General features: G+C 37.2%; 1 protein-coding gene across 2 annotated transcripts in view; it reads right to left on the bottom strand.

Annotated features, from left to right (window-relative positions):
• The window catches only part of LOC149197795 (protein ABIL1-like), a 181,546-nt gene that overhangs the window by 1,109 nt on the left and 155,402 nt on the right, over window positions 1-25,035 (bottom strand). The gene's annotated exons all lie outside the window — the stretch shown is intronic.

The following is a 25,035-nucleotide window of genomic DNA, read 5'->3' as shown; positions in this document are numbered from 1 at the left end:
TTATATGCATTACCTCCGATATGCAGAAGCAGAGACAATGATGTGCAATGTGGGTCCTTTACTCTAACAGTTGATTATCATATGTTTTATGGCCTAGCGATTTTATAATATATGTTTATTGAAAAGAGCCACATTAATATGATGGATCAGACTTTGGGTATTGGAGATTTCCAAAAGGATTCTTCTGATATCAAAGTCTCAATGCCAAAAGCTCTGATATATATTTAATCAATATGCCACATTGTTTAATGATTAAGGCTTAAAGCCTATGCAAACATCCTGGTCTCGGGTGCTATTTTATTCATTAATCTAATTAATTGAGATGTTTAAAACAAAAACTTGTTTAGAAAGTTTATTAACAAACAAACCTAATCAAACGTAGGCAATCGACAAAAAAAAAACAAGTGTAAATAAAAAGCAAATTAGACTTGAAATGGAGAAATCACACTCAAAGTCTACATTAAATGTCAAAAGGGTCCCATTTCTATTATGATATAATAAAATGGGGGTGTTGTGTTTTCACTACAACAATGGCGACACACTGGGGAGAAGCAATTATCTCTATTGTAAAAATATGGAACCTAGTTTAAAAATGAAAGAATTATAATTAGACAATTTGAAATTCTCAAATTTAGATATCCTAACCATTTTGTCCCTATTATATGTTGTCAAATAAATAGATATACCATTATCATTCATGAACCTGTAAAAATGTACCCCATGAATTCAACGTTTTAGTAAATTTACATATACAACAGTCAACTTAGGTGGGCATCAGTTTTCGAGTAAACAAGCTAATCAAGAAAACATAGTATTAATTTAACCTCCATACCATAAGCATGGCCACTGTTATCACCAAAAAAATAAAGGTTTACATTTTTCTTAGTCATGGTCTTAGGTAAGTCTCAAGTCACCCTATGTTTCAATGGGTAGTAGGTTAGGAGTCTCAAAGGTTTAATTTTTTTTTATGTCCAAATAAGGTCTAACATCCTTTTCTATGTTTCATGAGTCCTACAGTCTTGTTAGAAAGGCCAATTTGAAAATTTTTGGAATTAGCCCCGAAACCACGTTTTCGTAGTGCAGACAGTGTAAATTGTCTGTTTTGCACTACGAAAATGCTGCTCTTTTCGTAGCGCTTTTCCCTGCGCGCTACAAAGGCGCAGATTCGTAAAAACAGTCTTGTCAAACATCAATCCATTAAAATTCCATTAAAATTTTCATTATTAGTTGTCAGCTAGGAGTCAGTCCTTAAGCATGCCACCGCTCCAAACTTATCATTTCGAATTTAGGGTTCATTATGAAAGATAATTTCAAAATTTGAAAAGGTTGGCTAGTCTCATCGTTTTGGTTTGCATGCAAACCCTTGAAACAGAATTGTTTTTGAACAATAAACTTTGGTAATTGTTCACCAAGGTTTTCCTCATCCATCATTCAGGCAAGGTTGATCAATTGAGTTTCAAAAGAGGTTGGTTTTGTCACAGGAATTCAGAAGAAAAGATGACAAATGAGAAGAAATGTCACAGGTCTGTTCATTGCTTGAGAACAAAGCCTGAAAGCACTGAGGTCCTAATAAGAGACAAAGCAGTTGTAGAAGCCTTCAAGAAAGCAAGGTGCCGGAAGTTTTGTAATAAATTGCAGGGAGGGCATACCCAAGTGACAAAGGAGTTTGCACTCCATTTTAGTGGCTTAAGTACAAAGGTCAGAATGCTTAATTTACAAATTTCTCCAAGGGTCATAGTGTTGGTGACAGAAATTCCTAGGGGGCAAGAGACATGGTTCAAAAACTTCAGATTCAACATGGAACCATGTAAGGTGTTCCTGAAGCTACAGTTTTCAAAAGCCGACCTAACCAAGGCAGTTCCCAAAGACTACATCAAGGACAGCTATACCAACTTGCTCTTCAACATTCAGCGTTATTTCACCTATCAAGGCAAATATCAAAAGGTTTATTCATATCATTTTAAACTCCTTTTACATTTTACTGGTATAATTTCTCTAGATTTGCCTTACTTCTTATTTCAAAGTATAACTAAGATGGCAGATAAAGTACAGTTAAAATCCTAAGGATGTGAGACTTCCCTATTTCATCATGGTCTAATTAAATTGATAGTTCTACATGAGCTCAAAAGGGTCAATAAAGATTGGTCTTCGTTTTTGTTTGTATGTGACTTTGGAACAGAAAAACAAGGTAAAGACACTAGCCCTAGGGTTAAAGGAATTCCATCAGCAGAAACCAGCAAGTCTGCAATGTCCAGGGCAAAAAGGTATGTTAAGTTAAACCCTAGGAAACAAGTGAAAGAGCAGTCAACTAGCAACCCAGTTCAAACGAGATTGACTAGAAGCCAAATTGCAAAGGGGAAAAGCAAAACAATGATCTCAGGAGAAGGTTCAAGCTTGAAGGGTGATTTAAATGATATCTTAAAGGCCATTGACATTACAGAATCCCCTTTGGTGCAGCTAAGTGTGACAAAATTTGATCAAAGGAAGTCGAAGAAAGTGAAACCCTCCAAGAAACTGGAATTTGAGGATGATGTTACAACTTCTGTTTTTAAACCTAGAAAGCCCTTAACCAGGCAATCCAAGAAGATGTAGGAGTCCAATGTTGAATTGGAGAGAATAGAAGAAGCCTTTGTTATTCAAGAAGAGTCGATAGACTTACCATCTCCAAGACCTGAAGGAGACAAAAACATAGTTCCTGCCACTCAAATAGAAAAATCCAGCTATGAAGTTATGGAAGAAAGGTTAAAAGCTGCCAACAATGAAATGACTAAACTAAGAGTGAGAGCAAGAGAGAATGCTACTGAAAGGGCAAATTTCAAAAGGATGAAGGCGCTCTGGGAAGCTGAAAAGGTGTCCAAACCAGAATTAGTTAGCAGTGAAAATCAATACTTTACCTGGACTGTTCCTGCAATCAAAGAAGCCAAATTTGTAAGGAAAATTAATACTCAGTTCAGAGCTACGAATAGGGGATTGAAGAGGCAAATTGAAGATCTGGAAATACAACTAACTAAATCTAGAAAAGGGTCTACAAAAATAATGAAACAGGGTTTTGTAAAGAGGCAGTGAAGGAGATATATTAAAACAGTTTTGGCACACAAAAAGAATTTTGGCATATAAAGGAAGAAAAGCTGTGAAGAAGAACATCTATAAGGGTAAGTGTTGGTACCATTCCATGACCTTCTTTTTCCTCTTGAAACACATCATTTGTCTAACTTTTCCCTCCATAGATCCCTTATATTCCTTGAAATTGATTAGTTAATAGTATTATAGTTGTTAGTTTGCATTAAAGTTAGTTTATGAGTTTTTATGTTAGAAATTAAGAGTTTTTAATAAAAAGGTTATAGGAAGTTACAACATCCTGTATATGCTTCATCATCTAACACGTGGCATGACAGGTAAGCTAAAACAAGGGATAGGAACGAAAACTAGAATGTACAAGCATGGAGAAACATCGATCCTACAGTGAATCCAACACTCCTTGTTATGCAGTCAACGCTGGTCAAAGCCCCAGCCTTTTGGTGACAAACGCAGCAACAGCCATAGGTTTCCAAACCGGTTTCGTTTTGTTTCTTTTTGGAAATGGGTTTTGAATGGAAATGACCCAAAAATCATTCCATAGTAAAAGCGGCAACAGCTCCATAGTGAATGTACATTCAATCCAAATGCAAACGTGTATTAGTTGTTTTTAAAAACACGGATGTAGACACAGTTACATGGTTATTGTTTTGATCTCTGTATATCATTTGGAGAACAAAGCTTTTGTATACTCTTCAAAAACTTAATATCAGAACTCGATTACAGTCACCGCTTCAATATAACCTTGTTCATGCGTTAAATACCTTAGTTGCTTGCGCGCATTCCAGTATACCGTTGAAACGCGGATGGGCCCTGCGTGGACGGGTATACTATCATTTTCATTTCATTAGCAGCTTTTGAATATTGAATAGCAAGCACAGTCATTAGAGTTATGCTTATGATTTCGTTGATTTAATTAGCAATCCTTATGAATGATGTTTATGATGATAGCTTAAGGGATTTATCGTTAAGATCATTGAACTGTATCTCGTAAGAGGTCTGATCCTTCGTTATATTTTTAAAGCATCCTCATAGACCTTGTTTTCCATGCATTTGAATTTTAATGTGCTTTTGATTTCAGTATGCTTTTAATCTTTCATGAACGATGAGTGTTAAATGCTGAGTGTTCACTAGACAGAGTTTTTATGCATAGTGTCCTTGTAAGGGGACCAAAATCTCAGTTTAGTAATACACAGTGTCTTTAGGGCAGTTAAATGAGTTGAGTGACCTGAGTGTCAAGGTGATAGGGAGCATATCTTAACCTTCCATAAAGAAGTATTGTAACCTACCACAATGAACACTTAGTTAGGAATCCGTTATGTCTATACATTTTAGACGCATGCCTTGAAGTTTACTTATCCTGGTCGATAATAAATATAGTCTAATCTAGCACCCTAGGTTTGTCACTACAGTAAGTGATTTTGGTTTTTGGTTGATCATATCAGTCTTCTTGGAATTTTGAAAAAACTCCAAACTACATATTTTTGAAGGTCGTGTTGAAAAAAGAACATACACAGTAGTTTCGTAGCGTGCTATGAAACTACTGAAGATGGTCATTTAGCACTTATGGATGCTTTCCAGAGGTAAGGTTGGATTAGTTCCAAATTTTGAGGTTGTTGGTAGACATGGGATCATGTATGAACTCTCAAAGATAGCAAAGCTTCAAGGAGTATTTCATAGGTAATATGAAGGTTGTGCTACGAAAACAGAGTATTTTCGTAGCACAGTCATGTTTCATCCTTTACACCATATGCTCGAGTTTCCTTTTTGCACAGGTGGAAAATGATTTTTCAACATATTATTAATGCATGCCACATATACACCAGCAAAAAATTGTGTGAAGATAAGCACAAAGGGTTGAGGGCCTTAAAAGGAGGAACTATGTCTCCTAGTTTTCAGGACAGTTAGGTCATGACTCAGCAGGTTTTGCAACAGCACTATGGACATCATCAAGCTCAAAGACATGGGTCGGCAACTGATTAAAGAATGTATTGAAGTCATAGATAAGGTTGTTAAATGCATGATTTAGGACTTTCACTCCTATTTGTATTAGGAATCCTAAAGACAGCTAGTTGTCAAATTGTAATTAAGTAGTTTGTTTTGTGAATGGATAGGTGTCTAAGTTATGAATTTGAATTCCTCTAAAGGGGGATCATAGTATCCAAGGATGTAAAACTCTATATAAAGCTTGAGAATCGAATTCCTCAGGGTTGGTAATTTCATTAGCAAAAGAAAGTTGTGTTATTGTAAGAAACTGTGGTTTTCATACTTAATACAGAGATCAGTTTGACTACTCAAGATCCACAAGGAGTTTATGTGTTTTCTGTTCTTATGGCCTTGTTCAATTACTTATTTGCAGTGGTATGAGCTTGTGATACTTAGAATTCATTGGAAAATGCTCTAACTTCCTTCACATGCTTGTAAACTGTGTTGTTTCATTGTGTTGCTGTTTTATTTTTAAACTTAAACTCTAAGTGCCTTGACTTCCATGTTTTGTTGATCATGTTGTTTTGTTGAAGACTATCTTGACTCCATAGCCCAATAGATTTTTGTTAATCTTTGATTCAACCAGTCAACCATTTATACATTTGTCCATTTTATTCCTAGAGTTAGCCATCTAATCATTAATCAAAAATCTTAAACCTATTGAGAGCCCTCTCAGGTTGAGGAGGCTAAGCCTCAACCAAAAGATTGGTTTGAAAGAGTTACTCAGAGTCTACTTGATCAGCAGCCTATCAAGGTCAGATTTTGTGATAACAGCCACTGCTACCAGCAGGCATCTATAGGCTTGATAGGGATGCCTTTTAACCCTTTTAGATGCTAGTGTCCCATCTATTAAGAACAAATGCATAATTGCAAAAGATCATATTAAACTTATTTGAATGCCAACTGAAGATCATTGTCCTAGCTTGGTAACCAATTAACAACAATGCCATTCACAAGATCTAACATGGTGAATAAGTCGACTCGTGATGAGACCTCTTGTCTCTCAACCTTGTGGTCGAAAGCCATTACCTTGGCTTGGTGACCAATAATGGTAATGTCACAATGTTAGAACTTATGATCATGGTAGGTCGGCTCGTGATGAGACCTCCTATCCTTCAATTGACCATTTTTGTTTTTATGTTTAACTATGGTTATTGTTAATCTCATAGAGATTACTTAATAGATGGGGTGACATACTTCTCCTTAAAAGCAAGGGATGGCGTAAAAAGCTTTAAGTTGACTACTATTCACTTGACTAAACTTGTTCACCAAAAGAACTCATGACCTTAAGTAACTGCTGTTAAATGTGTTTTACTTTCTTTAAAGATAGGGGTTAAAGATAGTTCATTAACAAATAACGGAAAGATTTAAACTCAAAGAACAAAAAACCAGGGACTCTACTTGGTTAGGAAAGTTGAAAATGAACATAAACGAAATCATCTTCATTGAAGTGATCCTTAGAGATTAGGTTCCGTTAATATAAATTAGAGCATAAAAATGACTCACCCAATGATTATGCTAAGCTGAAAGAGAAAACATTACTCCATTTTATTGTGAAATGAAATGAAAAGACAATCCAGCTAAGCCTAAAATGCTTATCAAATTAGAAAGAAGGCAATCAAGAAAACGAACCTTGAGATACATCTTACAAGATAAATAGAGGATTAACATAAAAATGAGATTATGTTGATTTTATCTTGTATGATGATTTGTTAATAAAGTTATTTTGTTTCAAAGCATAGTTATTGATTTAGAGTTATTTTTGTATGCTTTGACAGGTGTTTTCTTATTTTTGCTTATCTTTCTTAAAGATAGTTTGTGAGTTAATATATTCAATTTTAAGAATAAGATTGACAGTCGATTTCACAATGTACGCAAAATTAGAAAATAGAAAACTCCCTAATGTCATACGATGATTGTTCTTCCGAAATGTTAGTTGCCAGCAAAGTTGAATCTACAAATCAAATCCATGGGAACCTACAAGAAGAATAACAAAATATAAGAAAGAAATAATGATTAAAAGAGAAAAAAAAAAGCTGAAATAAAGCACAAACCAAATGAGGATGAACATATAAATGTGTACCTGGAAGAATTCGATCATAATTTTACTGGATGAATCTTCATTTTATCCTATGTATTAATCAAAGTTCAAAACCATCTTCTTATTCAATTTAAACTAATTTCTAAAGTAGTCCTAATAATAATCTAAAAAGTAGACTAAGACTAAGTGAAATCGTGCTTCCAATGAAGCCATTCAAGCATCTTATTTTCTGCATGAATATATACATCAAACATTAGTAACAAAAGTATAAATCTACTTAAACCAACAGAAATAAATCTGAAAACATTATGTACAACTATTGTTAATGTATGTAGAAGTAACTTATTTACATTCACCCTCTCTTGAATATTTTCTTCCAACCAAATCTTGATGGGATCATAAAAATATGGATGAATATTAGTTAGAGATTGGAAGTGATCTGAAGAAGAGGATAACAAGTCAGATTGTGAAAATATTCTTTTAAATGCAATGACCTGCATCAAATTGTCAGTTTTATGTACATATGATGGAAGGTCATCAATTGTGTTAGATGGTTGGTCATGTTGTAAAGGTACACACTCGAGTACAAATTTTTGTTGGCAATTCCTTTGAGAAGGAGAAGAAAATTGATATGAGTTGAACATCAAACAAAATTGGAAGAGTAATGGCTCTTGATGTTCAAAAATAAATCTTTGAATTTCAACTTTATCCTTTTATGTTAATGTATCTCATGCATGTGCAATATCAAACAATTCAACATACCAGCATAGAATATCAAAGAGTTGAAAAAGAAAAATCTAACCAATCACTACTTATATTATAATTAAAAGGGCAACTTTGGAACCAAATATGTTTTCCACTAGAAGAGTGTTCTAACAAAATTTCATCAAAACAAGTTCCTAAAGAAGAATTATAATGAATTACGTTGGAAACCTGTAAATCAGTTTCATCAAAATGTTCAACATCTAATTCGTGTTCAGCGAGAGAAGACAAAATTAAAGTGTGTGAATTTTCTTGATTGAAATATGTTTTTAAAATTGATTCACTTTGTAAAAGATGAGAATCCTCGTCATGAACATATGTGTAATCATGATATATTACTCCCCATTCCTCAGAATTATATAACTGATTTGAATTAACAGCATCATTAAAAATGTGGGAGGAAAGTTCAGTAATAATGATAGTGAACAAAGAATTATCATCTGAATGAATGACAATCTCAAGGTGTTCAGAACTAGTTACGGATCTAGTTTTAATCGAAGGATTATGAAGACCATTTTTTATTGTAATCTGATGTGAAAAGATATATGGATACATAAAATAATGATTTCCAGAATATAATGATGGTTGAAAATGTTCATTGTGGTAATTCATAGCATTATTATCAGCATTATAATCTTGGCTAAATGAATCCCTTTCAATTGTGGAGGTATAAACTAGTTCTGAATTTACCTTGGGAGGAGATAGATTTACGTGTTCATTGTTCTTGATTAATTTTGATTGGGCCTTCTTGATGTTTACAATAATAATTTGTTTGAACTTCACCTTCAAATTTTATTGTATAATCAATTTCAAACATTGGAAAGAAATCAAAATAGTTTCTTGAAGACAAAAGTTGTGATGTATTTTCATGTTTATTTACAAGCTCAATAGTTGTAGATTCAAGATTAACTAATGAACTTGATGTATCTTTTTCTTCATTATCAGATTGAGTATCTTTATTATTAAAAGAAACAAGATAAGTAAATTGGTCAATAAAATCTTCACTTGAAGGTAAATCACTGAGATGGCATCTATAACAAAGTGACAAAAATCTATTGTAAAATCCATGTAAAGATTCATATTCATACATGCACAAATTGTCCAATTCAAAACACAAATTGGCATAATTATAATTTTGATGAGTGATTAGAAATACCTTCATGAAATGATTCCAGGAATGAATTGATCTTGTTGGAAGTACTTTGAACCATTTGTGAATATGTCCTTGAAAAGTCAAAGTAAACAACCTACATATCTCATTGTCATTAATAATATTATAAGACTCACATTTATCTACAAAATGACAAAGATGATCCAAGGTTGAAATTTTACAATCACCATCATACTTCAAATTAGACAGAGACTCAATGTGCTTCTTGGACATGCCCCTAGTAGGTTTACATGAGCTGAAAACATGACCCAACGTAGGAATGCATAAAAGAGCCATGATTAGTTTTAAAAAATTAGAATAAAACTCCAATCAGAAAATGAATCCTTCCCCTCCTTCTAGCACCAAAAATGTTGATTAGCAAAAATGTCCTCCGTCAACATTAGGGGAGACCACCTAGTCAGGAACTTAAAGCAAATCATTTTTCATTGAATATGGTGGTTCTGACTGGTTATGGGTCTAGTTACCCTATCATCTAAGGCTAACCTAAAACTAATATAATACTAATATAACCTAAACTAAGAGTTAATCTATCCACATCATACTATGTTACATTTCCTTTATATCGATCTTTAAAGATGTAAATTAAAAGAATAGATCAACACAAAGGTTTGATCAAATTAAAGGCTTGATCAAACTAGAATCTAATGATTTATTTGCCTCTTTAAGAGAGGATTTAAAGCAAAACTAAGATGCATATGTAAAACTAATATAAAACATGAAATCCTATCTTGAACTAGAATGGGATAGCCCTCTTCTAATCTGAGATCAAGTTAACTAAAACAGGGGGAAAGAATGGTTTATGAATGAATTCAGAATTAATATTCGAATATGAATTCCAAAATAGTTTGTAAACTCATAAAAGGTTAAAACAACTATGTAAATGAATTTACTTTAATAAATAGTTATTAAGGTAAGACCATCTACAAGCCTGAATTCATGTTAAACATAATTCATTATAGAATTTGTATTAATCAAAAGAAATAGTTAATTTCAATTAATACACATAAAAGCAAAATACATATGTAAATGAATGATAAATAGTTATTCATTCACCACAAGTATAATTCAATGAATTAAGTATAATTTCGATCTCATTCTACGTATTGGAGATAGCTCCTACAAGACTTCAGCAACATATCACAATTGACTCAACAGTAGTGTTAGAGAGCAAAGAAACATACTACTTAGGATGTAGATCGAAACCAATTATAAAACTTTGACAAAAATATGAAAATTCATCATTCTCATAATAGTACACAAGAATGGAAATTTATTAAATAGTTCCAAAGCTTATTACAAAATATGCAGTCCTAGAGTAGCTTAGACCCATAATAACATTTCCAGCAATAGTGCTAAGCAATGAGAACAGAGCCAGAAACCCTATGTTTTCTCTATAATCGGCCTTTTTGTACATAACAGTAGTGTTATTGCACAAACCGAACAATTACATAAAATCCCCCTTGAGTGGATCGCGACCTCCTTTCCATGGATCTCTTAGCGAGTATTTATACAAGATCTAGAAATAGTAGCAATTTCTCCAAATCTCTCAACAGCAGAGTTAATTATAGCAAAGATGGCTTTAATTGGAAATCTGGTCAAACGTAGATGAACACAGTAGAACGAATTGACCAATTTGGTTTGCGTAGATAAGAATGATCTCGCTTGTTTTCAATGGATAGGAAGAATTCACTGGCAATCTAGTCGCTATTCAACTGATTCAACAACCTCTTTACCAATTAAGAAATCCTTTTTGCCACCGGGAGGAATTGCATTGGTGATTGATATGTTTTTGCAATCGGCCCTATATCGGAAGTCAAACAGAAACTAGAATTAATGGTAAATAGTGAGATTTTTTATTAAAATAACGAAAACATAGATTAAACTATAAACATGTGTTAAACTATACTTATGCCAAGAGACCTCTTTAAATTAATTAAGTGGATTTTACTTATACGTGGCAAGAGTTGAGTGGTATTGGAGGTAATCTCATCGGAACTTTTAAAATGAGACAAAACGAAATAGTTGTGATATTGAGCGGCTCCGATATGGAGCAGATGCAATATCACCTTCAACTCCCTTTAATAGTTTTATCGGGTCCATTATATCGGAGCTCTTGTATCGGATATTTGATATCGAGGGTTGAAAAGAGTGACATCCGATAGGAAGTTCCGATATTGAAGTTTTGATATGGATAGGAGGGGTTTATCGGAGAGTCAGAGGGATATGATTATCGGAACTCGAAGAGGAAATGTGTATCGGAATATTGGTGGGGAACCATATCAGAGTATCGGTGAATGATCTTATCTGAGTTTTTTAAATGTGTCTCAAAATGAAATCCACGATATGCATTACCTCTGATATGCAGGAGCGGAGACGATGACATGCAATGTGGGTACTTTACTCTGATAGTTGATTATCATATGATTTATGGCCTAGCCACTTTATAATATATGTTTATTGAAAAGAGCCACATTAATATGATGGATCGGAATTTGGGTATCATAGATTTCCAAAAGGATTCTTCTGATATCAAAGTCTCAATGCAAACAAGCTTTGATATATATTTAAGCAATATGTCACATTGTTTGATGATTAGGGCTTAAATCATATGCAAACATCTTGGTCTCGGGGGCTATTTTATTCATTAATCTAATTAATTGAGCTTTTTAGAGCAAAAACTTATTTACAAAGTTTATTAACAAACAAACTTAATCAAACTTAGGCAAACTATAAAAATAAAACAAGTGTAAATAAAAATCAAATTAGACTTGAAATGAAGCGATCACACTCAAAGTCTACAAGTAATGTCAAAAAGGTCCCCATGTCTATTATGATGGAATAAAATGGGGTGTTGTGGTTTCACTACAACAGGTACCTCCACCCTGTGCTTTGTGTGAAGTAGTTGGGCACCCCACCAATATGTTCCCTGAGTTAGATGAGCTCAAATCTCTTCTTCATGCCCCAGAAGCGCTAGTGAACCCTCTTCCCCCTGTTGGAGAAAAGAGCACACCCGTGTGTTATAAGGCATTACGCACCAACCATGCATATGACATACGCGCAAAATATTGGATTTACACTCATCATTTCCCCTAAATCCCTCGATATCGAGATGCGTTAGGTGCACTCACCCAAGGCAATACCTTATCACTACCAGCAAATGATGGGTATAAAACCATTTTTTATGTCATGAGGGAATAAGCTTCTTGCTCCTATCTCTCTTTTGGTCCCTTAACCTCCCACCATGCTCAGAGGCAACCAGAATCAACAACACCCCAACATGTAGAAATTCTCACTGTAGATTAAACTGATTATGCAATGTATTAAAGCAAAATACTTAATCAACTTCTACAATACTTGCGGAAGCTTAATCGATTTTGAGCATGATCAAACAGAACACATATAACAGAGAAGAAGATTCAATCACACATGAAACACAAAATAATACTTTGGGGAAAGCCTCAGTTAAAAACCCCGCTATTTGTCTTATCATACAAGTGGAAATATCTCAGGATTACACAAAGCTTTGGCTCTCAAGCTATCCAGCTCTCAGTACAATCCCTCACTTCTGCTCATAAACAGAATAGACAACACATATGCCTTCTCCTTTGTCCTCCAAGCCTCTTATTTCCTTGCGATGTTTCTCCTGGGTGATCCAGCTGTAACCTGTGTGATTCTCACCTCACACACTACTCTGACCTCTGTAGAAGCTGCGCAATCCTCAAGGAATTAATTCCTTCTACATGCAAGAGATATTCACATGGGAATATTCTAGCAACTAATAGTACAATGTCCCTACCTTTAATCTCAACTGGGTCTTTGTCTAAACTGACATGCATGAGTTATTTATGAGAGAATATTCAGTTATCTAGAAAACACTAGTTGCATGCATGCATGCATTAACTAACTGAACTCACAATTAGTTCCTCAAATTGTTTGGAACTAATTTAACTGGACTTAACTCAGTTAACTGAGCTAACTAATTACAACTCAAATACAACTCATCCTTATCTCCTTAATTAAGGGATAACTTCCTCAATCAAAGGGATAACTGTTGCATGTCTTCACAAAGACTTCACGTTTGAATTTCACCAACTAATTAACTCAAGATGAATTAATTAATTGTTTTTCAAACATCTGGTGAGACTAAATTCTAATTTTAATTCAAGGACAAATTAAAATTGGAATATATCCCGAAATGCTATCTATAGCAATGTTATTTTTAGCATTTCTATTTTTAACATTTCTTGTTGCTATTGTCAACACTCCCTCTCAACAAGAAAGGCATTCAACTCGAACCCGATCCTGAACCTTTAGAATGTTCTGCATGCAACACTTCTCTCAAGTGTTGTTGCTCTAGCAACTCTAGAAACAAAAAACTATCCAACCTGAATCAGAATGATGCCTCTATCATCAAATTCTTTGACTGTTATTGCCTTTGTCGACTGAAAACTCTGCACCTCCCTGCCCTTGAGTATCTGACTGCTCTAGCCTCTGTCACTTTGATCTCTGACTACATCAATCACACTGATTCCTCCTGCTGCATCCATGCTGCTGCTGGTCATATCTCCCAGCACTGCATCCGCACTGCATCTCCTCCCATCATGTTGCATCGTGATGCCTAACGCTGCACTACAACTCAGTTACCGAGAAGTAAGTAACTGATCTCCCAACTGACCTCCCTGTTGGGCTAAAAACACCCTTTGATGTTGAAGCTCCCTCTACTGCTCCATCTGCATCCGTCTCTACCCACTCAGCCATTCCTACTACTCCTCGTCGATGCTCCCGTAGCAAGGTCTAATCAAATAGGTTGGGTACCTCAAGGATCCTGCCCCTATTTCAGCGTTCTTGGGACTATCACTTCACATTTCCCCACCTCACACCTGGAGGTATGGCTACATGTGATCCTTCTGCCCACTTGGCTCGAAATTTCCCCCTACTATAGGTCTCTACATGAGTGGATGCCTCCACTCGATCTCCTCTCAACATCTCCAATTTTGGCTCCTCCACAATTGTCTGAGACTTCTTCTGGGGCTGCATATTGAGAGGTAATTTACTGTCCCTCTCAACCACCAAGTCTCCAATATTTTCCTTGCTCCTCAAGGCTTTGCATGCATCTTGAACCTCAAGAGCATATAGGTTCTTGACTCGTGAACCGATCTGCTTCACCTGTCTCGTGGTGATGTGTCTAAGGAAAACCTTTCCCTTACTGAAGACAACATCGTAGCCTTTGTCCTCCAACATCACGATCAATACCAAGTTCTTCTTCAGTCCAGGCACATACTTCACATTTGTCAAGGTAATGAGAGCTTCATGCTCCCTCTGAAAAGTAACTGTGCCCACTCCTGAAACACTATACCTTTCATCATTACCCATCTCTATGTGCATCTGGAGGTCTTTCTCCTCCAAGGTACTGAACAAACTCTTATCGTCGGTCATGTGGAATGAGGCTCCACTGTCAAGAAACCAACCACAACCCATCATCGATGAAACCATGCATGCGATGAGGGTAAAATCCAATTTGAACTGAGAGGCCAATGCCTCACCTTCATATCCTTCCAAGGATCCCTTCTTGGATTTCTTCAATGGACAGTTAGTTGCATAATGGCTCACCTCAAGACAATTAAAGCATCTCACTTTAGATTTGTCAACCTTCTTCCCTCCATGAGAAGAATTCAATTTGGAATGAGAATCCTTCTCCTTCCCTTTCCTTGCCTTACTAGCTAAGGCTATATTTTCTTCATCATCATGCTTAGATGAAGAACCATCTCTGGTGCTCCTCCTAATCTCCTCCTGCATCAGATCCGACCACAGTCATTCCCAATTTGGCAGTTTCTCTCTTCCATTCACTGAGTCCTGGTAGCTATGCCAGCTCTCAGGAAGACCGAGGAGAGCAAGACTCGCCATATCATCATTAGCTGTCATGATTCCTACACTTCCAAGCTCATCTCTGCAGGTGGTGAGCTTGTTCAGATATGTAGAGATCATGTGACCCTTTTCACACTTGATTTTCCAAAGCTTGTCTTTCAGCGCCAGCTTCCTCTGGTCACTGCTCTTCTGATATAGATCCTTCAATGTCTTCCACATTGAAAACGGAGTCTCCTTCCCATGGAAACTCAAGAAAATATGGTCTCGAACTCCCTCCAGAAGAATCCTCCTCACTCTCGCCACACATTTCTTCCATTCCGCCAATTCTTAGGCATTAGCTACTGCTGGCTTGGGGACTTCTTGATCAATGAAGTCCTTTAAACCATTGTCTTCTAATACCACTTCCATGCAATCCTTCCATGCTATGTAATTCGAGCTGCCATCCAGGGCATACTCGAGTCTCAAACCATTGAATGCCATTGGTGAACTTTGAGATGTGATAAGAAATCAATTTTGTACCTACAATCAAGAACTTCAAACTTCTCCCTTCTCCCTTCTTTCTATATTGTTCTCTGCTTTGATAACCTGGCTCTGATACCATGTAGAAATTTTCACTATAGATTGAACTGATTATGCAATGTACTAAAGCAAAAATTTTAATCTACTTCTACAATCAAACTTGTGGAAGCTTAATCGATTTTGAGCAAGATCAAACAAAACACATATAACAGAGAAAAAGATTTAATCACACATGAAACACAAAAGAATACTCTGGGGAAAGCCTTAGCTAAAAACCCCGCTATCTGTGTTATCATACAAGTGGAAATATCTCAAAATTACACAAAGCTTTAGCTCTCAAGCTATCCAGCTCTCAATACAATCCCTCAATGCTGCTCATAGACAAAATAGACAACACATATGCCTTCTTCTCCGTCCTCCAAGCCTCCTATTTCCTTGCGCTGTTTCTCCTGGGTGATCAACTGTAACCTGTGTGATTCTCACCTCACACATTGCTCTGACCTCTGTAAAAATTGCGCAATCCTCAAGGAATGAATTCCTTCTACCTGTAAGAGATATACACATGGGAATATTCTAGCAACTGATAGTACATTGTCCCTGCCTTTAATCTCAACTGGGTCTATGTTTGAACTGATATGCATGATTTATTTATGAGAGAATATTCGGTTATCTAGAGAACACTAGTTGCATGCATGCATGCATTAACTGATTGAACTCGCAATTAGTTCCTCAAACAGCTTGGAACTAATTTAACTGGACTTAACTTAGTTAACTGAGCTAACTAATTACAACTGAAATACAACTCATCCTTATCTCCTTAATTAAGGGATAACTTCCTCAATGTTGTAGCTCTGATACCACTTGTTGTAGATCTGATCCAAAACATATGATAATAGAAATAAACCCAAGAAAGAACAAGATAGAAATAGATAGAAATGCTTCTTTATTGATCAAACCCTTAAGGTAGGGCAACACCATACATTCACTCCTTAAGGAAGGAGAACACTCCACAAGCCATATGCATGTTCATACAATAATCCTTCACTATCTTTGACGTGGAGTCTCTAGCCTCTATATAGGTCTCATACATACAATACCATGGGTCATTACCATGGTTCCCTCGTACCATCAACTAATACCATGGGCCCATTACATTATTACTAACTACTTGTGGTCCCTTACATGATATGGGTTAACCACCTTATTTATTACTATGGCCCATCCCATTATTACATTATTACCTTGGGTACTTCCCTTGGTACCCCATATTATCCCCCCTAAGTATATAACATTCCACCCCCCTAAGCATGTTTCGTCCCCGAAACATGGGAAGAACACAAATAATAAGATCTACTCAAAAGAGTAGTCCACTGAAGCCATGTACGTGCATCTAGCCATCCAAGAGAAAGGTGAACCCTCGATCTCGCAGGTGCCTCGCTCGCTTGAGATGGAAGTTGACCGTGGCAGCTCTTCTGTGTTGATGTGTAGTGGGTGGATCTTCTCTCCTCGCTATCCGTCATGTGACTACTTGGTTTCCATCTTGATGGTTGTCTTGCGGAGTGATGTGGGTGATGATATGTTGAAGTTTTAACCCACGATGTCTTTTTCTTTAATTCACCCTATTGTGGTGCCTGTTGTGGTGTCTTCTTTTCCAATATGACTTCAACCACTGAACCCTCATCAGATGTGTCAGCACCTGTTACCTTTTCGGCTTCAGCCTCTGTTTGTGTTTGATTGTCGACCATCAACTGATCATTATCTGATATGTCAGTCCCTGTAACATCTTCTGCTTCAACCTCCTTGGACTCTACCTGCTTATTAATGGAAATATCCTGTAATGTAATTTTCTTCTTTTTATACCAGAGCTTCAAAAATTTCTTCTGCACATTAATATTTATAGTACCCACTAATTCCATCCAAGGGTATCCCAAAACAACATCCATGTTATCCATATCTGAAGCATAAAAATCACAATGAAACACATACTTATCCATAGAAAGTTTCAAATCCTTATAAATTTGAACATCCTTATCATCAACCTGTGTATTTTCAATATGTTTTGTTGGGACTTGCAATTTTTTTGCCAAATTAACATTGATAAAAATATGTTTACCACTAGGATTGATAGAAACAATGATCTTCTCTTTCTGAATCAATCTATGAACCTGCAGTAAGGAGACACCCGTAGCAATTAACCCCTTATGTGTCTCATTCTCCTTTTTTCTAGCCCGAGACCATTTGTCCAAAAAGATTTTTTCAAATTCTGCATCTAAAAGTGTGATCAACTGCTAGTAGTCAAGTGATGAATTCCATTTTTGAGCCTCATCTCTCATATTAAACAGCATTGGAAGCTTCCAATATGTCCCATATGTGGACTTGTATCTTTGTATGAATTCTTCAATAGTAGGACCATCATCTTTTCCTGTAAAATATAGAGTCGTCATGAAGAGGGTTTTGAGAAAAAATTCGCTGACTTGACGAAAATTTGAAATTGTCACAGTTTCGTCAATATGGCTCAGAATCATTATCATGACCTGTTTTCAGAAATGGAACAATCATTCTACATCTGCCCATGTGATAGAAATCCTGATCCAGGCACTAGAATTCCAGATCTGCGCTGCTACTCTCCCGCCGTCACCCAAAATTTCTGAAAAAAGAGCTGATTTTAAATCAGTGATATCTTCCTCATCCGGACTCCGATTCAACTGATTTTTTTTTTGAAATTGGTTATTTTTTCACATAGAATCCAGATCTACAAGTATATTTTTTAGATCTTGCACCAGGACGTCCAGATCTGCGCCGCAAACTCGTTGCCCTGAAAATTATCTGCAACCCCACTGATTTTTAAATCAGCGATATCTCCTTCATCCGGACTCCGATTCAACCGATTTTTTTTTTGAAATCGGCTATTTTTTCACAAAGAATACAGATATGCAAATAGATTTTGCAAATCTTACACCAAAACATATAGATCTGATCTGAAAATCGCCACCCAAAAATCCCTGCAAAAAAAAAAATTTAAATAAATAAATAAATTCTCCACTTTTGTGCCCAAGAAAGTGCTCTGATACCACTTGTTGTAGATCTGATCCAAAAATATAAGATAATGCAAATAAACCCAAGAATAACAAGATCAAAATAGATAGAAATGCTTCTTTATTATCAAAATCCTTAAGGTAGGGCAACACCATACATTCACTCCTTAAGGAAGGAGAATACTCCACAAGCCATATGCCTATTCATACGATAATCCTTCACTCTATATTCCTTCACTATTCCCTGACTTGGAGTCTCTAGCCTCTATATAGGCCTCATACATACAATACCATGGGTCATTACCATGGTTCCCTCATACCATCAACTAATACCATGGGCCCATTACATTATTATTAACTACTTGTGGTCCCTTACATGATATGGGTTAACCACCTTATTTATTACTATGGCCCATCCCATTATTACATTATTACCTTGGGTACCTCCCTTGGTACCCCATATTATCCCCCCTAGGTATATAACACTCAATCAAAGAGATAATTGTTGGATGTCTTCACAAAGACTTCATGTTTGAATTTCACCAACTAATTAACTCAAGATGAATTAATTAATTAATTTTCAAACAGCTGGTGAGACTAAATTCGAATTTTAATTCAAGGAAAAATTAAAATTGGAATATATGTTGAAATGCTATCTATAGAAATGTTATTTTTAGCATTTCTTGTTGCTATTTTCAACACAACATACCTTCACGTGTTTTTTATGCAACGAACTAGACTATTTGATAAACCAATGTCTTGAATTACGGGCATTCAACTGATTATATCTAGTTACCATCGTTGCCCAAAGAAACAGACTCGTGCACAGGCGTCATACTTTCCAGATTTGTGTCGGAAACTATCACGTGCGACACTTCCCCCATCTTCCTCGATTTTGCTCAACGTTAGGATTCATGCGGCGATTTATCGTTGAAAAATAAGATTTAGTGGAATCAGATACCGAATCACTGAGTCACACCACAACACAAGGGAATGACACATCTAGGTCCATCTTATGTGTGCTTGAGGAAAAACGGTCGTCAGCAGTTCAATCAGGCCCCCATCAATAAGTCTCCTCTCACCATCGTTGGTCTAAATCTAAAAAAAAAGACCAAACAATCTCAGACCACCTGGACAAAAATATCACCCCTCACATGTGCCCTATGTGATAGACCCAACCACCTATTAAATCAATGACATGAATGGGAAAGATAATAAATGCCTTTCTCTTGTTACCGCACATCACACAAATCCATCTCCCAAACCAAGAGAGGTTCACACACTGTTATTGTTAGTGCCTTCCATGTTTTCGAGCAGCCATAGCAGTATTGAGACAAACCCACACTAGGAAGTCACCTCATGTTGATACTAAGATCCAGAGGTTGTTGGCACCTAAGATTTCCCCACCTCATGACACCAATCAAGCGTCATCATCTCACATTATGGACGATATTTATGCTCACACCATTTTTAGTGTTAGTACTACCTTTGTGTAAAGTATTTGCGTTAGTACCTCTTACAATGCTAAGACATGTCATATGTTACAAACATTTCGACAACTTAGGATTCAGCGTCAAACTCATCATGAGGAAGAAAAACTTTCCCCTCAGACACCACCCTGGTTGCAAGAACTTCCTCCCACCCATTATCAACCCGCCATTACAAAAATTCTACCACCACCTAATGCTCATGACACGCAGCGTCATATACAATTCATTTCCTTGTCTGTAGGAACCATGATTTGTGTTGTTTGCTCATCATTTTTTGGTGTCGAGACCGCTAAACCCACCACACAAGTGTTACCTTCATTGACGGTGAAGCCCCATCCTATCTTCACAGTGTCAAATTTTCTAGGTTCTACGGCATCAACCACTGAATCCTATTCCTGCTTGTTGACCAGCACAACTAGGCCTGAACTACAACCTCAAGGCCCTGCTCAACCCAATCCAACGCTATACAATCTTTTTCATTCAGACGAAGATAATTTAGAAGCCATGACAAAACGTACTTTCTACATGAAAAAGAATTTTTACCTACTCACGCACCTACCCTTGATATTTGCGTCATAGAATCAAAATATTTCCTACCTCCAGGACAGGTAGATTGGTTTAAGAATCCCATCCCGGCACTAAATGCATTTGAGGAAGGGAACATGGAAAATATTTCACCTACCATTAAGGTCAACATTTCAAACAAACTTGGCATAGTTGAAGAGATCTCACTAGGGGCAGCTTGCTCTTAGAACAAGGTGGCCTCATACACTACCCTGTTCCAAGAATATAGGGATATCTTTGCATGGGCTTACTTTGAAATGTTAGGCATTAGTCCCACCATTGTGGAACATCATATTGACACTTGGCCTGACGCCCACCCTGTTAGGAAGAAACAACGTCAATTACACCCCTCTAAGGCAGAAGCAATCAAGCAGGAAATTGAGAAACTCCACAAAGTTGGTTTCATCTATCCTATCGCTTACACATCTTGGGTTTCTAACCCTATACATCATGAAAAAACAGGGCACCATACGAGTTTGTACTGATTTTCGAGATCTCAACAAAGCATGTCCCAAGGAAAATTACCCTATGCCATTCATCAACCAAGTTATCGACGCTTGTGCAGGACATGAGGCCCTATCCTTCATGGACGGGTTCTTTGGGTATAATCAGATTCAGATTCGCCACATTGATCGGTATAAAATGGCCTTCACAACCCCATGGGGCACATTTTCATATCGAGTGATGCCATTTGGCCTTAAAAATGTGGGGTCCACCTTCCTGCGAGCCATGAATTATTTCTTCCATGACCCCGCTCATCTCATTCTCACTTATTTGGACGACCTTACTGTACGATCCAAAATGCACGATGACCATTTGGAGGAACTACGACTGGTATTTCAATGATGTCAACAATATAACCTATGCTTAAACCCTCTCAAATGTGTATTATGTGTTAATGCAGGACAACTACTAGTATTAATTATTTCCCAACAATATATTAGATTCAACCCTATCAAAGTCCAATCCATCAAGGAAATTTCACCTCCAGAAACTTTAAAGCAACTCCAAAGCTTGCAGGGCAAGGGCAACTTCTTATGTTTCTTTGTTCCCAAATACGCCACATATGCATATGTATTCTTGCGCCTGCTTTGTCAGGATATCCCTTTCCACTAGGACAAGGAGGCATAAGACTCATTTGAAGCCCTAAAAGACACATTGTCTTAGGAACCTTTGATCAGCCCTCCTAACCATAACAAGGACTATACACTTTACCTCTTAGCATATGAAGTAGCCATCGCTGGGGTGCTAATCCAAGAAGGACCTGATAATAGAGAGAATGTAATCTACTATGTTAGCAAGAACCTCTCCGGTCCTACATTGAAGTATGAGCCAGCCGAAAAATATAAAAAAAAAAAAAGCCTTAGCCTTCGTCCACTCAATATAGAAGCTTCGGCATTACATAATCTTATGGACCACTACCGTAATATAAAATATCAACCCTATGTGATAATTGCTCACTCGACATATGATGAACCACAAATATGCTTGATGGGTCATTATTCCGCAAGAATTCGATCTTCAGTTTGCCTCCCCTAAGATTAACAAGGCCCTTATCCTTGCCAAGGTCATCACTGATCTCCCAATAGATACCCAAGGACCCCTTGTTAATGATGCATTCCCCAATTAACATTTTTTCTTAGTATCAATGGGTGACCCCTGGTACGGCGACATCCCTCTCTTTTTACGAACTCATAAGTTCAAACCTCAACCTACTCGTGACGACCAGAGGTGCATACGCCACCAAACCCCCTATTACTTCCTCCTAATGGATTCCTTTATCGATGAGGCATTGACACCATATTTCATCGATGCCTTACTCACGAACAAGTCAAGCAAGTCTTAAATGATTACCACAGTGGAGCCTGTAGTAGCGATCTCTCAAGAATGGTTTCCGCTCTAAAAGTCCTCCATGTTGGTTATTTGTGGCCCACAATTTTCCATGATTGTATTCAAGTAGTCAAGAGATGTGAGCAGTGCCAATAATACGCTCATAACAATAACAATAACAATAACACTGCAGAAACTGCTGCACAATTTTTCTTTAACCATGTCATAATGCGATTTGATGTTCACAAGGAGTTGGTATCCGATCACAAAAAACATTTCGAAAACAAAATATTTCAGGAATTTTCCCAACACCATGGTTTCTCTCACGAGTCTGCTTCCCCATAGTACCCTCAATCCAATGGTAAAGTAGAAATTGTCAACAAAGTCCTCAAAATGATGTTGCAGTGTATAGTGAACAACCACAAAATAAACTAGCACTATATGGTGTTTTCATCCATGTGAGTGCACCGCACAACGGTTAAAGCATCTACAGGTTTCACACCCATCCAATTAGTCTAGGGAGTCGAAGCAGTCCTCCCCATTGAGTGTGAGATTCCCACGTTGCACTCAGGCATCAAAATTCTCACTGACACTTCACCTTTAGAACAAAAGTTGGTCCAACTGGAACACATTGATGAAAGTCGACAAGAATCTCTCCAGCATAACGAAGCACATAAAAAGCAGACGAAAGCCACTTTTGACCGCAATGTCACCCCCTGGTCCTTTACTGGGGGAGTTAGTCCTTCGTTACAATGTTGCCAAAGAAGCGTTGGGACCAGGAAATTCGAGACATTATGGAAGGGCCCTTACATTGTCAAACATTTCCTCCTCAAGGGGGCATACATCTTAGTAGAGCCCAATGGGACTTGCCTCAAAGATCCTGTCAATGGGCTCTATCTTAAAAAGTTTCATCCATAACATTGCAAGTAGCCCTAGAATGAAAATTTATGTACCATGACTTATTTTTATGATGACCAATTCATCATGGATGCACTCTGAAACCTTTCTTTCATCACGTGTCATAGATGGGTCATCCGCCATCCTATCACCACGGGTTCATTAATGGTGCTTCACGATGGTCGTAAAATCTTGCTACAACAACCCGAACTATATACTCTCCCGACCATACATCATGTCTCATTAATGGACTATATATAGGGTCGACAACCAACAATCAAGTTCAGTACGACATCGTCATAGGCCTCTTATTTGATGCCTCCCATATAGGTATCAGTCACCTGCATGTATTCCTTGGTTTCCAGCTTGTTGTATCGAAGTTGAATAGAACCTTCAAGGTTCACAATCCATGCATCTTTCACAAATATATGCATACACAAAGGTTAGGTCATAGTTTTGATCATATCACATTTACACATATACTAAGAAATCAAAATCATATAGTTGAACGCATAGCTAATCAAATCCTAGACTAGCATGTATCACATATATATCACCATCAATAAACATGAAGCATCAATAGAATATCCATCACATAAATGAAGAAATACATCACATGTATAGAAGCATATCATCAAGACACATCATCATAGCCGCAAAAAATCACATCTCATATATATATATATATATATATATATATATATATATATATATATATATATATATATATATATATATATATATATATATATATATATCTATATATATATATATATATATATATATATCAAACAATATGTATATGAGTACAAAAATATATATATATCTGATGCCTCAAGGCCAGGAAAGGTCATCAAAATAGGGGAGCATCCTCATAATGGGTTCTTTCCCTAGTACATACATAAACATCTATCTAGGGTTGTACCCCTGCACCTCCCGCCTCAGGATCTAGTGCCTCGTCTGGGGCTAGAATGGGACGTGTCGTAGCCACTGAAATCACGAGTTGTCGAAGAGTCAGTCGTTGTGCCCTATAACACACCATCATCGTCTCCACAACCACCTCTCCCAGTCCAGCCCACCCGCATCAAGGTGTTTGCTCAATCCCAGGTATCCACATAATCCCTCAGTTGCACCTCTAAAGTCGATAAGCGTGCCTCAGTCGCCTCAACATGCCCCCGTAGTCTCATCATTTCCTCAGAAGCAGAGGAGTTGGTCCCTTCTCCAGAGGGACCACCAATCTCGAGCATGCAGTTCTGCGATGGCCTCTCAAGTCCTGCCCACTCCCTAGCATCCCTCTATCATTGCGGTACAGCAGGCACGTTGACCACACTCATGCGTCACGGACCATTTCCTACTAGGTAGGCCAATGGTCATCCACAAGGCCCCACATTTGCAAGCTAACATACATGGTATAAGCATCCTACAAAAATATGCATCATAAATATGCATGTAAAAAGCACAAAAATGCAAAAATCGCAAATCACATACCTGATGGCTCCCAAGCATCACCAGGAGGAAGCCCCATATCTGGATCATTCGTAAAGTCCACACTACGATACGGGTACTCAAGAATCATCTGAGGGTTGGACCTAAACTAACCATCCACCTGGTCATTCCAATAACGCCCCGCAACACTGCCACCAGCCCATGGCATTATTGGTGTCCACCGTCTCATTAGCGAGTCTCTAGCAGGACCTGCTGGCACTTCTATAAAAGGTCGAAGCATCATGACCCGCTCATACATAATGTTGCATAGAATACTGGGGTAGAAAAATCTTTTCACCCCACCCTGTCGTACCT

The sequence above is a fragment of the Pinus tabuliformis genome, chromosome 2_2 (assembly GCF_031772625.1).
Source record: "Pinus tabuliformis cultivar Carrire ecotype Pingquan chromosome 2_2, CPIR1, whole genome shotgun sequence".
In the NCBI taxonomy this organism is placed as follows: domain Eukaryota; kingdom Viridiplantae; phylum Streptophyta; class Pinopsida; order Pinales; family Pinaceae; genus Pinus; species Pinus tabuliformis.
This window is presented reverse-complemented; position numbering and strand designations above follow the sequence as displayed.